Here is a 16,816-nt window from a genome sequence, read left to right on the forward strand (position 1 = left end):
TTTCAAGCCAGCTGCTTCAGGATGGTACAGAATATGGTCAGACCACTGAATTCCACAAGCACGCGCGCATTTCCAGACTTTTTTTTTGCTGTGAATCAAGTTTCCTGATCAGAAGTAATGCTGTGTGAATACCAAGCCGCTGGATAAGGTCTTCTGTAAATCCACAGACGGCAGTTTCATCAGAACATTTTCAGCAGGGAAGGCAAATCCATATCCAGAATTAAGTGTCTATTCTAGGAAGCGAAATTCACTGCCCCTCCCATGATGGAGAGGGCTGATGGCATCAACCTGCCACTAGGCAGCTGGCCGATCCCAGGGGAGTGGTGCCATGTCAGGGCTCGATGGGCAGATGGGCGGTCAGCAGTGGCCATGGGCAGGTCAGTCTTCATGAGTGGGAGTCCATGTTGGTGAGGCTCTGTGTGACCTCCCTGTCTGCCCCCACAGCCACTTTGTTCCTGAGCCCACTGGGTGGTGACAGGCATGACTGGGGAAAGAGGCTGACTGGTATCCACAGAAGGGATCTTCCTAGCCAGGTGATCATTAAAATCTTCCTTTGTAAAGGGACCTTTTGGTGAGCATTTGCATGTGACTACAAACTAGAAAATTCATCAAAATTGCCACTGCCTGTCCTCACTCCACCATTAAAAGATGCTTCAAGATTGGTATCTTCTAGGCTGACTGCCTTCTGGACTCAAAAACTGGGTTTATAATTTGTCCCACAGGACTGTTTATTTAGCTTGAAATATAGTAAAATAATTTATAACCACCAAGCTATTAGAGGGGCAAAATGAAATATGTGACATGTTTGATTAATTTTTCTAAAGGCAAGAATGAAGAGAATAAATGAAGATAATAAATGTAGGACAAAAGAAAAAGCAGTAGTAAGATGATAGAAAACATATCCAAAGATATTATGAATTTTATTTAATACCAATGGATTAAATAATCCAATTAAAAGACCAAGATTGCCAGACTGTGTCAAAAAACACGCAAACACTTGTTGCTGCTTTCAAGATACACTACATGCTTAAACCTAAAGTCAGAAAATGTGTGAAGTGAACCGTTGGAAAAAGATAGATGCACTCGATAACCAAAAGAAAGTTGGTTTATCTATACTAATTATTGAGCAGAGTAGACTGAGTTAAGACACGTTACTAGAGATAAAGAGGGTCATTTCACTCTGATGAAAGGGTCAATCCATCAGGAAGGTGTAACAGGATAAATGTGTCTGCACCTAATAACACAGATTCAAAATATGTGAAACAAAAAGCTCCTGCAAGTTTCCACAGGAGATTATTACAAAGTTACCAATAATGGTGACGGTGGGGACCTGGGAAGGAGATGGAGAAAGAGGAAGTGCTCTGTCATGACCTGGAACTGGATTAAGGCCAGACAACTCAATAGATATGAGCTGATTTTGTCTTGAATGAAAAATAATTAAGTGTTAAGTGGAAGGGCTGGTGTCTATTAAAACTCGTATTACAGCATGGCTAAACAGAGAGTGCTGGTAAATATCTGGCTTCACCGGTGATGTAGAGTTCTTCCAGGTGGCAAAATGCGTGCCAATTCCTCTGGGCACCATAATCCAGTTAAAAGATGGCAGATGAGCCTCAGTTATGTTTTCACGTTTAGGGAGTTCGTAACCCAAACTCTACATATGCAACGATAGCTGTGAGAAGTCAGCTGCAGAGGCAATAAGGAGCCATGGTGTATTGTTCCCACAGGCATTGGCTTAATCTGCTGCCACAATGAACACAGCTAACAACAGCTGGGTAAGCACCCTAAGATGTCAATTTTGGAAACAAAGCAAAAAACATTATGACCTCATCTAAAACCACAATACAGCTGAATCCTGAGTTCCACGGATAGTTTCCATCACTGTGTGTCCACAGGCAAGGAAGAGAAAGAAGACCCAGGCAAAGAGATCTAAAACAGGTGGGGGCTATTACAAAAGACTTTAAAAACAGTTGGACTAGCTAGCCTGCAGAGTGCTAGAAAGGTTAGCAGAAAATGATAGAATCTATAAAATCACAGAAGTTACGATTAGGAGCAGTCTGAAGTTCTTCGCTCAGTCTTGGTGTATGATGAGTTCCTTATTGTTGCCATAACGATTACCGCAAACTTAGTGGCTTAAAATGACACACCCCTATCGCCTTACAGTTCTACAGCAAACGTGTCCGGCGTGGGTCTCAGGGGGCTAAACTCAAGGCGCCGGCGGGCTGCGATCCCTCTGGAGGTTCTCCGGGAGTCCCTTTCCTGGCTCCTCCCTGTGGCTGGAGCTAGTCCTGCTGCGTCTCCTGGTTCCCGGACCCTTCCTGCATCTTCAAAGCCAGCAACAGCAGGCTGTCTCAGTCGGCAGCTCAGGCAGAATAACAAAAATCCATAGGCTGGGGATTTAAACCACAGACGTTTATTTTCTCACAGTTCTGGAGGCTGGAAGTGGAAGATCAAGGTGTGGTCAGGACTGGTTTCTGGCGAGGCCTCTCGCTGGCTCTAGACAGCCACACTGCCACCTGTCCTCACGCGTGGAGAGCGTGAGGTCTCCCCGCTCCCTCTTCTCCTAAAGCCATAGTCCTGCGGGATCAGGGCCCCACCCTCACGACCTCGTTTAACCTTAGCTACCTCCCAAAGTCCCTATATCCAGTTACACTCACATTGGGAGTCAGGGCTTCAACTTAAGAATTTTGGGGGGACACAATGCAGTCCGCAGCACAAGATAGTTCCTTCTCACTTCACAAATCCCTCTGACCTCCCCTTCAGCCTCTCTCTTCCAATTTTCTTTCTTTTTTTTTAAATTGAGCTCATAATAGTTTATATCAATGTAAGATTTCAGTTGTATGCTATTTGCTATTTCTTTTTTTTTTTCTTTTTTTTTTTTGAGGAAGATTAGCCCTGAGCTAACATCTGCTGCCAATCCTCCTCTTTTTGCTGAGGAAGACTGGCCCTGAGCTAACATCCGTACCCATTTTCCTCTACTTTGTCTGTGGGGCACCTACCACAGCATGGTTTGCCAAGCGGTGTGATGTCCACACCTGGGATCCGAACCGAAGAACCCCGGGCCGCCAAAGTGGAACGTGCGAACCTAACCGCTGCGCCACCGGCCCGCCCTTACGTTATTTCTTGAGTGTCACCACATAAGTGCTCCCCTTCACCCCCTGTGCCCACACCCTACCCCACTTCCACTGGTAACCGTTGAACTGTTTTCTTTGTCCATGTGTTTGTTCATATTCCAAATATGAGTGAAAGCATCTGTTGTTTGTCTTTCTCAGCCTGGCTTATTTCACTTAGCATAATTCCTTCCAGGTCCTTCCATGTTGTTGCAAATGGGATGAATTTGTCTTTTTTTCTGGCCGAGTAGTATTCCATTGTATATATATACCACATCTTCTTTATCCAATCATCAGTGGATGGGCACTTGGGTTGTTTCCATGTCTCGGCTATTGTGAATAGTGCTGCAGTGAACATAGGGGTGCATAGGCTACTTTGGATTGTTGATTTCAAGTTGTTTGAGTAGATGCCCAGTAGTGGGATGGCTGGGCCATATGGTATTTCTATTTTTAGTTTTTTGAGGAATCTCCATACTGTTTTCCATAGTGGCTTCACCAGTTTGCATTCCCACCAGCAGTGTATGAGAGTTCCCTTTTCTCCACACCCTCTCCAACGTTTGTTATTTTTCGTCTTAGTGATTATAGCCACTTTAACAGATGTAAGGTGGTATCTTAGTGTAGTTTTGATTCGCATTTCCCTGATGATTAGTGATGTTGAACATCTTTTAATGTGTTTATTGACCATCTGTATGTGTTCTTTGGAAAAATATCTGTTCATATCCTCTGCCCATTTTTTTGATTGGCCTGTTTGTTTTTTTATTCTTCAGTTGTGTGAGTTCTTTATATATTATGGAGATTAACCCCTTGTTAGATATACGATTTACAAATATTTTCTCTCAATTGGTGGGTTGTCCTTTTGTTTTGATCCTAGTTTCTTTTGCCTTCCAGAGGCTCTTTAGTCTGATGAACTCCCACTTGTTTATTTTTTCTTTTGTTTCCCTTGTCTGAGAAGACATGGTATTTGAAAAGATCCTTTTAAGTTCAATGTCAAAGAGTGTACTACCTATATTATCTTCCAGGAGTTTTATGGTTTCAGGACTTATCTTCAAGTCCTTGATCCATTCTGAGTTTATTTTTGTGGATGGCGTGAGATAATGGTCTGCATTCATTCTTTTGCATGTGGCTGTCCAGTTTTCCCAACACCATTTGTTGAAGAGACTATCTTTTCTCCATTGTGCATTCTTGGCACCTTTGTTGAAGATCAACTGTCCATAGATGTGTGGTTTTATTTCCGGGCTTTCAGTTCTGTTCCATCGATCTGTGTTCCTGTTTTTATACCAGTACCATGACATTTTGGTCACTATGGCTTTGTAGTACATTTTGATGTCAGGGATTGTGATGCCTCCAGCTTTGTTCTTTTTTCTCAGGATTGCCTTAGCAATTTGGGGTCTTTGGCTGCCCCATATGAATTTTAGGATTCTTTGCTCTATTTCCATGAAGAATGTCATTGGGATTCTGATTGGGATTCTGCACTGAATCTGTAGATTGCTTTAGGTAGTATGGACATTTTAACTGTGTTTATTCTTCCAATCCATGTGCATGGAATCTCTTTCCATCTCTTTATGTCATTATCAATGTCTTTCAGTAATGTCTTATAGTTTTTATTGTATAAGTCCTTCACTTCCTTGGTTAAATTTATTCCTAGGTACTTTATTCTTTTAGTTGCGATTGTAAATGGAATTGTATTCTTGAGTTCTCTTTCTGTATGTTCGTTATTAGAGTATAGAAATGCAATTGATTTTTGTAAGTTGATTTTGTACCCTGCAACTTTACTGTAGTTGTTAATTATTTAAATAGTCTTCTGATGGATTCTTTAGGGTTTTCTGTATATAAGGTCATGTCATCCGCAAACAGCGGCAGTTTCACTTCTTCCCTCCCTATTTGGATTCCTTTTATTCCTTTCTCTTGCCTGATTGCTCTGGCCAGGACCTCCAGTACTATGTTGAATAAGAGTGGTGCTAGTGGGCATCCTTGTCTTGTTCCTGTTCTCAGGGGGATGGCATTCAGTTTTTGCCCATTGAGTAGGATGTTTGCTGGGGGTTTGTCATATATGGCCTTTATTATGTGGAGGTAATTTCCTTCTATCCTCATTTTGTTAAGAATTTTTATCATAAATCACTGTTGGATCTTGTCAAATGCATCTATTGAGATGGTCGTGTGGTTTTTATTCCTCAGTTTGTTGATATGGTGTATCACGTTGATTGATTTGCGAATGTTGAACCATCCCCGTGTCCCTGGTATGAATCCCACTTGATCATGATGTATGATCCTTTTGATGAATTGCTGAATTTGGGTTGCCAAAATTTTGTTGAGGATTTTGCATCTATGTTCATCAGTGATATTGGCCTGTAGTTCTCTTTTTCATGCTGTCCTTGTCAGACTGGTATCACACTGATGTTGGCCTCGTAGAATGTGTTAGGAAGTGTTCCCTCTTCCCTAATGTTTTGGAATAGCTTGAGGAGGATAGGCATTAAATCCTCTCTGAGGGGCCGGCGCGGGGGCGCAGCGGTTAAGTTCGTAGGTTCCGCTTCCCGGCAGCCCAGGGTTTGCCGGTTCAGATCCTGGGTGCAGACATGACACCGCTTGGCACGTCATGCTGTGGTAGGCGTCCCACATATAAAACAGAGGAAGATGGGCATGGATGTTAGCTCAGGGCTAGGCTTCCTCAGCAAAAAGAGGAGGACTGGCAGTAGTTAGCTCAGGGCTAATCTTCCTTTAAAAAAAAATCCTCTCTGAAAGTTTGGTAGAATTCCCCAGGGAAGCCATCTGGTCTGGGGTTTTATTCTTTGGGATGCTTTTGATTACTGTTTCAATCTCTTTCCTTGTGATTGGTCTATTTAGATTGTCTGTTTCTTCTTGACTCAGCTTTGGGAGGGTGTAAGAGTTTAAGAATTTATCCATTTCCTCTAGATTATCCATTTTGTTGGCATGTAGTTTTTCATAGTACTCTCTTATAATCCGTTGTATTTCTGCAGAGTCTGTTGTTATTTCTCCTCGCTCATTTCTGATTTTGTTTATTTGAGCTTTCTCCCTTTTTTTCTTTGTACGTCTGGCTAGGGGTTTGTCAATTTTATTTATCTTCTCAAAGAACCAGCTCTTTGTTTCATTGATCCTTTCTACTGCCTTTTTCTTTTCAATAGTATTTATTTCTGCTCTGATTTTTATTATTTCTCTCCTTCTGCTGACTTTGGGCTTTATTTGTTCTTCTTTCTCTAGTTCAGTTAGGTGTAGTTTAAGATTGCTTATTTGGGATTTTTCTTGTTTTTTAAGATGTGCCTATATTGCGATGAATTTTCCTCTTAATACAGCTTTTGCTGTATCCCATATGAGTGGGTATGGCATGTTACCATTTTCATTTGTTTCCAGGTATTTTTTGATTTCTTCTTTAATTTCTTCAATGATCCATTGCTTGTTCAGTAGTGTGTTGTTTAGTCTCCACATCTTTGTGCCTTTCTCAGCTTTTTTCTTGTAATTAATTTCTAGCCTTATAGCATTATGATCAGAGAAGATGCTTGTTATTATTTCAATTTTTTTAAATTTGTAGAGGCTTGCCTTGTTTCCCAACATATGGTGTATCCTTGAGAATGTTCCATGTGCACTTGAGAAGAATATGTATTCTGCTTTTTTAGGATGAAGTGATCTATATATGTCTATTAAGTCCAATTGTTGTAGTTTTTCGTTTAGCTCCACTATTTCCTTGTTGATTTTCTGTCTGGATGATCTGTCCATTGATGTGAGTGGGGTGTTGAGGTCTCCTACTATTATTGTGTTGTTTTTAACATCTTCCTTTAGGTCTGTTAATAGTTGCTTTATGAACCTTGGTGCTCCTGTGTTGGGTGCATAGATATTTATACGTGTTATTTCTTCTTGATGAAGTGTCCCTTTGATCATTATATATTGTCCCTCTGTGTCTTTCTTTACCGTTCTTAGTTTGAAATCCACTTTATCTGATACAAGAATTGCAACACCTGCTTTTTTTTCCTTGCTATTAGCTTGAAATATTCTCCTCCACCCCTTCACTCTGAGCCTGTGTTTGTCCTTGGGGCTGAGGTGTGTTTCCTGGAGGCAACAAATTGTTGGATCTTGTTCTTTAGTCCATTTTGCCACTCTGCGTCTTTTTATTGGAGAGTTCAATCCGTTCACATTGAGAGTGATTATTGATGCATGTGGACTTAAAGCTGTCAATCTGTTGCTCATTATCTGGATTTCCTGCTTTTCTCTTCCTGTGTGCTTTATCCTACCCATTTGATACTGAAATTTCTTATCCTGGGGTTCTTAGATTTTTCCTTATTTATGTTTTGTGTCTCTGTTCTGTTTTTTAGTTTAGTGGGTACCCTGAAGTTTTTATTTAGAATCTCATGTATAATTTAGTCTATTCTCTGGTCGTCTCTTACTTACTTGGCCTAGACTGATTTAGTCCCTTTGCTCTTCCCCTCCTAAATTATTATTTTCATTTCTTATTCTAATTCGTGTTATGAGTTTGTAGTTAGAGTGATAAGATCATCTTTGCTTTGGTAGTTTCCTTCCCTTTATCCTAATGCTATAGTTGAATATTTGCTATCCTGTTCTGGTTCTATTTATCTGTCTCCCTACTCTGTGGTTTGTGACCCCTTTCTCCCTTTTTTCTTTTTTCAGGTATGAGAGCCTTCTTGAGGATTTCTTGTTGTGGAGGACTTTTGGTTACAAATTCCCTTACCTTTTGTTTGGAAAAGATTTAATTTCTCCCTCATATCTGAAGGATATTCTTGCTGGATAGAGTATTCTTGGCTGAAGATTTTTATCTTTTAAAGTTTTGAATATATCACTCCATTCTCTCCTAGCCTGTAAGGTTTTTGTAGGGAAATCCGCTGAAAGTCTGATAGGAGCTCTTTTGTAGGTTATTTTCTTCTGTCTTGCTGCCCTGAGTATTCATTCTTTGTCTTTCATTTTTGCCATTTGTACTACTATATGCCTTGCAGAGGTCTTTTTACATTGACAAATCTAGGACATCTGAAAGCTTCCTCTACACACATTTTCTCCCTCAATCCCTAGATTTGGGAAGTTCTCTTCTATAATTTCATTAAGCACACTTTCTGCTGCATTTTCCTTTTCCACATTCTCGGGAATTCCTATGATCCTTAAATTCTTTCTCCTCATTGAATCTGCTATCTCTCAGAGATTTTCCTCATTTTTTTAAACTCTTAGTTCTCTTTCTTCCTCTGTCTGGAGCCATGCAGCCTGTCTATCTTCGATTATGCTAATTTTCTCCTCCATGATGTCTACACGGGCATTCAGGGAATCCGTATTCTGTTTTATCTGGTCCATTGTGTTTTTCATCTCTAGTAATTCTGTTTGATTCTTCTTTATAATTTCAATCTCTTTTGTGAAGTAACTCCAGAACTCATTGGCTTGTTTCTCTATCTTTCTCTCTACCCCATTGAGTTTTTTGATTATAGCTGCTCTGAACTCATTTTCACTTAGTTTACCTCTTTCCAAGTCCTCAGGACTTAATTCTGTGTTTTTATTGTTGTCCTTCTGGTCTGGGGCTTTTATAAATTGCTGGATGGTAGATGAGCGGTTTTTTCGGACGATGGTAGAATTCGGTTGCAGTTACAGCCTGTCGCCACTGGATGGGGGTGGAGAGCCGCACGTTCTGAGCTCTCCGCCTTTGGGCAAGATGGCGGCGCCCAGTGCGCTTTGCCAGGGCGGGGGCAGGGGCAGTTTTTCTCATGCACCAATCTGGATTCGATCAGTTCTGTTCTCTGGTCTCCTGGGGCCCTGGCCTGATGGGGTCTCCACACATGGAAGCTTTCCCCCGTCAGCGGGTTTCTACTGAAACAGCAGTGGGAGTCCTGGATGGTCCCCCAGTCCCACGGCCCCTCCCCCGCTCCTTCCCAGACCCGGGCAGTGATCCCAGACTCTAGGGGAGGGAGCGAAGTTCTCTCCTACCCCGTTCCAGCTCCTCTGAGGTCGGCAGCAGGGTCTTCATCCTCCATTTTTTGATACTGTAGGTCTCTGAGTCCTGGCATTAGGTTTATTAGCTGAAATTCAGGCTTTTTTTTCCAGTCCTTTGTTGTAGTTTGGAGGGGAGAGAGTCCTGGGTCAGCTCACCCTGCCATTTTGCTCTACCCCTTCTCCCTGATGATAGTTATTTTGAATTCATTGTCATTTAGATTTCATATTTCTGTGTCTTCAGGACTGAATTTTTGGTACTTGTTTTTTCTCTCTACTCTGGAGATTTGATATAATGTTTGATATTGCTAGAGCTGGTATCTCTGCTCTTACAATTCTGATATTATTTGGTTGCAGTTACTGCCTATCACCACTAGGTGGGGGTCGAGAGCTGCTTATTCTGAGCCCTCTGCCTTCAGCCAAGAGCCCAGGCAGTGGAGCAAGCGCGGGGCGGGTGGGGGCAGAGGTGCTTTCTCCTGTGTGCTTTGGGGGCTTTCTCACTCTGCTCTTGCTATCTGCTCTCCTGGGGTGTTAGCTTGGTGAGGTCACTGCTCCCCCCCAGGAAAGCTCTGGTCCTGGTAGAGGTCTTCCCTCTGGGCTGCACCGGCCCTCAGGGTTCCTTGATGTTCTGGCGAGTGAACATCCCCTCCCCCATTCCTTCCCTCTCGGAGGCCTCCTGCATGTCTCTCCAACATTTTCGTGTTGTGTTAGGATATCCTCTGTTGGAGTATGGATGTCCTTTTTGTTGTGCGTTAGAGGGGAGAGAGTCCCGGGCACGTTCACTCCACCATGATGCTGACGTCACTCCCCTCTTCCAATTTTAAGGATCCTTGTGATTACGTTGGGCTAACCCTGATAGTCCAGGGCAATCTCCCCATTTAAAGTTGGCTAATTAACCACCTTAATTCCATCTACAACCTTAATTCCCCTTTGCCATGTAACTTAGTTTATTCACAGTGTCAGGGTGGGGAAAACCCCCTTTCTTCCCTTCTTGTGCTCTTATGGCTGGATGCATAATAAGATTAACACAAGACCAGATTAACAGGAGAAAAACCCAGTTTAATACATATGTATTGGAGATCATAAAGAAATGATGCTCTTGGAGAGTGAACAAAGCAGGCAGTGTATCTACCTTTTATGTAAAGAAACAATACACTTGTGAAGAATTGAGAGGCCAAAGAAACTCGAGTTGGGAGTGTGTGGATCGTGAGGAATCTCAGCAGAGTTTAGGCTTGTGCTGGTTAAACAGCAAAGTCTGTCTATTCAGGCTTCTCGGCCCTGAATCCCCAGCTTGGTGATCAGGATGCAGGGCAAGCACCTGGCACAGGGGAAGCTCACTTCCTGCTTTCAGGGGGGATGGAGCCAGGGGGGGTCAGAAGGCCCTCTTTGCTTCTCAAGTGACTTTAATTTACAACAACCAATATGCTATCATGGATGATTTCGGGGTGGCCTGCCCTGGGCCCCAACAACACGTTCTGAGGGTTAGGACGTGGATGTCTTTGAGAGCCATCCCTCTGCCGACCACAGCGTACAAACCAACCAGTCATTCTCTGAGGTCTGACAGCGGTCATTTTAGGACAAATGAATGGAAGAATTCCCTTTTTTTTTATTGTGATAAAAACACATAACACAAAATTTACCATCCTACCATTTTTCAGTGTACAGTAGGATTAACTCTATGCACATTGTTGTGTAACAGATCTCTAGAACATTTTTACCTAGAAAAATGGAACTCTGTCCCCAGTGAACAGCTCTCCTCCCCCCTCAGCCCCTGTGGCTGCCACTCCACTTTGGAAGAGTTTGACTCCTCTGTATCCCTCATAGCAGTGGTGGCACACACTATTCGTCCTTTTGTGCCTGGCTTATTCTACTCAGCATAACCTCCTCTCCATTCAGCCATGTTGGAGCATGTCACAGTGTTTCTTTCTAGGTCAAATAAGGTAGAAACATTAGGTGGAATAATATTCCACTGTATAATATACAGGCTGAACAATATTACCCTGTATGCACATACTACATTTTTTTCAGTCCAGTGATCCATCAATGGACATTCAGGTTGCTCCCACTTTTTGGTTATTGTGAATAATGCTACCATGAATGTGAGTGTGTAAATACCTCTTTGAGACCCTGTTTTCAATTATTTTGGACTCATACCCAGGAGTGGGATTGCTGGATCATATGGTAATTGTTGGGAAAAATATTTGTCGTTTGTCTGAAGTTCAAAGTTAGCTGAGCATCCTGTATTTCATCTGGCAGCCCTGTCTGATGAAGCACTCTCCACTTACTGGAGAAGGGCAGGAATTCAGCCCTGAGAACCTCCGGCTCTCAAGGGCAGTGCACCCCCTTAGGGACCACAGTGGAAACCTGGAGTTTTATCAAACAGAAAAAGACAACAGTGTTTTAGGGGCTGGCCCGGTGGTGCAGCAGTTGAGTTCACACACTCCGCTTCGGCAGCCCGGGGTTTTCTGGTTCAGATCCCGGGTACGGACCTATGGACTGCTTGTCAGGCCATGCTGTGGCAGGCATCCCACATATAAAGTAGAGGAAGATGAGCATGGATGTTAGCTCAGGGCCAGCCTTCCTCAGCAAAGGAGAGGAGGATTGGCGGCAGATGTTAGCTCAGGGCTAATCTTCCTCAAAAAAAAAAAAAAACCAACAGTGTTTTATATTAAAACCAACACAGTTATATTTTGGATTAATATATGGAATTAAAATAAAATTTATAAGATAAAACAATTTTTAAAAATATATTTATTGCACCCCTGAGTTTTAGATCCCAGAATCTGCAGGAGAAAGATTGAGATTCAGCTGCAATCCTTCAAACGGCCACGAGAGGGCACCTGACAGGGTCATGATTCACAGCTTCCCGACCTTAAAAAGAAAACCATCTTCTGGGGGAAGAACAAGTAACTCAGATGCTATTGTTTTGTGGTTGTTTCTCCCGTTGCTATAATGTTCATGTCTTTCTCCTTGTCGCTGTCTCACCCCCCCCCCCCCCACCCCCGCCTTCTGCCACTCTGAGTCCTATGTCCTGTGTTAACCTGCACGGGTGCTCCTGACATCCATCTAACTGGCATCCTCTTTGTGACCTTTGACCCAGAAGTGGGTTTCTTGCTAATTGATAATGAGAGCCGCCACCTTCCCCGTGAGCTTTCCCCGTGGACCAGGCCCAGCGAAGAGCTCTGCGTGGGGTGCCGGTCAGGACACAGTAACCACATCAACATTTACCCCAGAGGGCATTTTGGGCAGGGGACAGCCTGCCAGGGTGGTGTTGCTGGGAGCCAGGCCCAGAGACTTAGAAGAGCAGGAAGCTGTGAGCCCGGCTGGAGAGACAAAGGGAGAGGAGGTGACAGGGCCCGGGGCAAGGTCAGTGCGTGGCAGCTGGCCCACGAGGGCCCGGCCATCAGAAAGCAGGACCGTGGGCACCAGGGGCTGGGGGAGCGGGCTGGGGAGTTATCGGTCGATGAGGACAGAGTTTCAGTTTTACAAGATGAAAGAGTTCTGGAGATGATGGTGGCGACGGCTGCACAACAAGGTGAATGCACTTAATGCCACGGAACTGAACACTAAAAACTTTTAAGATGGTAAATTTTCTGTTATGTGCGTTTTAACACAACTTTTAAAAACATAAACTAAAGAAGAAGGAGGAGCAGGAGGAGGGAAAAACGAGGTGAAGGGGAGGGAGCCCAGGACAGGACAGGAATGAGCTGGGAATGGGGCCTGCGCACCACAAGCCTCGTCACAGCCGAGGGGGCTAGTCCATGCTTCCGAGTCCTGGGAGCACCGCCCCCAGCAGCTGACAGCAGCCTGTCCCGGAGGCACCGGAAATGAATGAGAGCACTTCACGGACAGCTTTGCAGGGATAAGGGGCGAAAGAAACCCAATATTTTCCTGTTAGGAACACCCGTGGAAGACTTACGGGGTACGTCCTCAGGGAAAACTGGATTTCCAGCCCATCAGCCCGGGTTTCCCCACTCTCTGGGTGTCTGTGCCTTTCACTGTCTTTGAGCTATTTTCCAACTCCGTATATTGTAGGAAAGCGACACGCTGCAAACTGGTCCACAGCAAAGCAGACGACTGTTGTGGGGGCACAGGCAGCCCCTCCAGAAGCCCGCGTGTCTTCATCAGGCACGGTCACCTCAGCGTCCTCACTGTCGTTTTCGGATTCTCCTTGGACCTGGTTGTTTGCTCCTTACTGGTTCCTCACTCACTGAATGACCACGATGAAATCTTTGACCCGTGTTTATTTATATTTGTATATGAAAGTCATGATCTTACCTTTTTAAAAAATTGTACTTTAGCAAAATCTGTCAGGATAGAGTGTAGAATAGACCGGAAGATCCACAGGTACTTTTAGACGACTGAGAACAATGTCGCAGGAACTTCACCCCACTCAGCCACGTCCCCAGGAGCTGCCTGCGGTGGGGGTCTTTCAGCTCTGCCTTTAAAAACAATTTGATGGAAGACTTGCAAACTCATGCTAGAATTTGTGTATAATCCCGGGAGGGAACCAGATCTGGGTGTCCATGCAATGTCTGCAGTCAGGGCAGCCTTGGTTCCTACGAGCATTTTGCCCGCATCTCAGGAAGCTGGAGGGCTGGCTGGGCCCTGCCACCGGTTCAGGCAACGTGGGGCAATGGGCCCCGGGGCCTGGAACCAAGAGGTGACCAGAAGTCCTTCTTCCCTCCCCCTGTCCAGGCCCAGAACGCTGAACTTTAACCCCCAACTCGGATGCAGATGTGGAGGCCAAACACCCCAGGCAGAGGAGGCCAGCAGTGTCCTCCTGAGGGTGAGGGAAGAGCCGGCCTTGTCTGCCCGGCCCCAAGCTGGGCATGTGGCAGAGTGGAGGGAGGTGTGATAAAAGGCTGTCTTATCACATCAGCAGAGAGAAGGAGGGCCAGAAAGGGAGGGAGAGGCAGCCAGACTCAGAGAACCATCGAGCAAAACCAGACGTGCAGAGAGAGACAAAGAGAGACAGTGAGAGAGAAAGAGAGATATGGAACAGAATTCAGAGAGACACACAGAGAGACAGAGAGAGACAGAGAGTCTCTCACACACGGGCTGCCTGCCCCACTGCCCAGCGCACTCCTGCCCCACCCCATGTGCCAGCATGTGCTGGACAGGCTAGCCTGTGCTGGGCTGGTGTGTGCCGGACGGGCCAGCGTGTGTGGGGCCAGCTTGTGGCCCCGAGAGCCTCCTGCCCTGCTCAGCCTCCCCAGGGTCTCTCAGCACGCCCCCAGCCCAGCCCGCAGATTCCCATTCTTCCCAGGCAGCGCCTCACTGTAACAGCAGGCCGCCTGCGAGGCCAGAGTCCAACCTGTGTGTGATTCCGCCCATCTCAGGATGTGGCTCTGCATCTGACTTTCCACAATCTCAGCCCTGGGGCTCCAGGAAATGAGGGCACAGCTGGAAGCTCGGAGGTCACTGATGGGCGCTGGAGCCGGGAATCTGAATCCCTGAGTGCCTCCTTTTCTTTCATGACTTGTCCAGTGACATTAACAGCAACCAACTAACATCACTGTATTCCTTAGTTTTCCCAAAATGCTCGAAAGTGTCACATAGAGTCACTTAGCTCCCTGTTTCTTATAAGGCGTTGATTCAGAGTATCCGATGCAGATACTTTGCATATCTCTATAAATAGTTCACCCATGGACTATCGGTGCTCTCCTTACGACTGGAAATAGAGTCCTTAGCGTCTTATAAATCTGATCGGATCAGAGAGCCAATTCCAGAAGCCCTAGAATCAATTCAGAAAACTCCTCCTTAGAATTCTGTTCCTCTAGAACCACTCTCAGTACCGAATCTGTGTTAGTCAGGGCTCTCCGGACAAACAGAACCAAGAGGATGTGTGCGGATGCGCAGAAAAGGAGACGTGTCATAGGGATTGGGTCATGTGACTACAGAGACCACGAAGCCCCACAATCTGCCCCTGCAATCCGGAGGCCCAGGGAGGCCAGCGGTGTCATCCAGCCCAAAGGCCTGAGGACCGGGGGGGCGGATGGAGGAAGTGCCAGGCTGAGTCCAAAAGCCCAAGAACCAGGAGCACGACGTCCAAGGGCAGGAGAAGGTGGACGTCCCTGCTCAGGCGGAGAGAGGGAATTCACCTCCTCCGCCTTTTTCTTCTGCTCAGGCCCTCAGGTATTGGGACCCCCACCAGCCCTGGGGAGGGCATCTTCTTTACTCAGTCTTCCATTCAAACGCCATCTCTTCCAGAGACGCCCTCGCAGACACACCCAGAATTCAGTTCTACCAGCTTTGTGGGCATCGCAGGGCCCAGCCAAGTCGACATGTACAATTATCCATCACACTAGGGAGACTTTATCACCCAAACAAGGGTACTTCGGAGAGTGAGAAGCGTGCTATTAATAATGATACCAGGACAACAAGTGAAAGAAGGACGGCCCCATGTGAACTGGGGGGTCTGGTCGCAGAGCTGACAACTACTGTCCTGTTCCAAAGTCTGTGGAGCAAACATCTTTCAAGTCCAGCAGCGGAAGAGAGAGGAGAGGCTGGTGAGAAGCAAGGCCTGGCTGGGCCTGTGGAGGAGAGGGCCCCACGAGGTGGACCGCCATCTGTGGGCGCCAGGCTGCACACGGTCACACTGCGCATACATGACGCCCCGCAGGGGGCACAGCTGTTCAAGGGGAGCCCTGGGTAGACTTGGTTGTTTTTATATTAACTTAGAGAGGACAGAGTGAAAAATTCATGTGATTTTAAAGATGAAACAAGACATTTAAGACACTTGGTCCCTGCCTCCCGCTGCTCAGCTGCGGCCCGGCTTCATCCCCTTCAAGGAGGGCCTCCCTCCCCTTCTGAGCTCAGGGGTCTCTGCCAGAAATGCTGGGACTCTGTTGTAACCTTCCTGGCAGCCACTAGAGGGACCCCTAATCAGTGCCGTGACTGCTTACTCCATTAACAGAGGCAAAGAATCGAAAGGACCATGATGCCCAATTCTGTAGTCATCAGCTCTAAAAGTGAGCAGGACCGTATCTTTGCCATCATCACTAGCCTCGGCGGGAGGACCATCTGCCACCAGGACTTACTCCTCGGCTCTAGTCCTTCATGCTGGGTAGGTCTCAGCAAGAGGGACCCACAGCAGAGGCAGCCTGGCCAGGGCTGCAGGAGGTGCTCCGTCCACCCACGCGTTTCCGGTGTGGGGGCGGGGTGCCGGGGCGCCCTCTCCTCCGCGTGCAGCAGAGGTCCTGCCTGCAGGACACTTGTCCCTGCCCATCTCGGATCCCTAGTAACTCTGAGGGCTCAAGTCCCCGACTTCTTGCCCACTGCCCAGGCCTCTGCGTGGATACCAGGAATTGCACAGGACCCTGCTCTGTGCCCAGACGCAGGGGGAGTCGAGGGGAGACAGGTGCACTGGGTAAATCTTTGCCAGGTGGGAGACGGGAGGTAGCGACTTGTCCTTTTCTTTTTCTGCCTCCAGAGGGAGCATCCTGAGGGAATCCTTTATACAAAGGAGGCGCAGCGTCCTAGTTTGCCTGGGACAGTCCCAGGTACACCTGTTGCCTCCATGTCACTGAGATAGACCCTCTTTTGTTCTTGCGAGTGTCCAGTTTGTAGGATAAATGATCTGCATGCCCTCCCTACTCAGCCTCTTGGGGTGACTCCGTGACACCCACAAGGGGTGTGATGATCAGGTGTTGGCCCCTCCCTCCTTGAGCTTTCCCTCACTCCTGCTCCTGGGCCCAGCTTCTGGCAGACGAGGCGGGAGCCTTTGGAGGTGTTAGGAAGGGGAGTGACAGGGCACATCTGAGCCCCAGAGACAG

This window comes from Equus caballus, chromosome 22, assembly GCF_041296265.1.
Source record: "Equus caballus isolate H_3958 breed thoroughbred chromosome 22, TB-T2T, whole genome shotgun sequence".
In the NCBI taxonomy this organism is placed as follows: domain Eukaryota; kingdom Metazoa; phylum Chordata; class Mammalia; order Perissodactyla; family Equidae; genus Equus; species Equus caballus.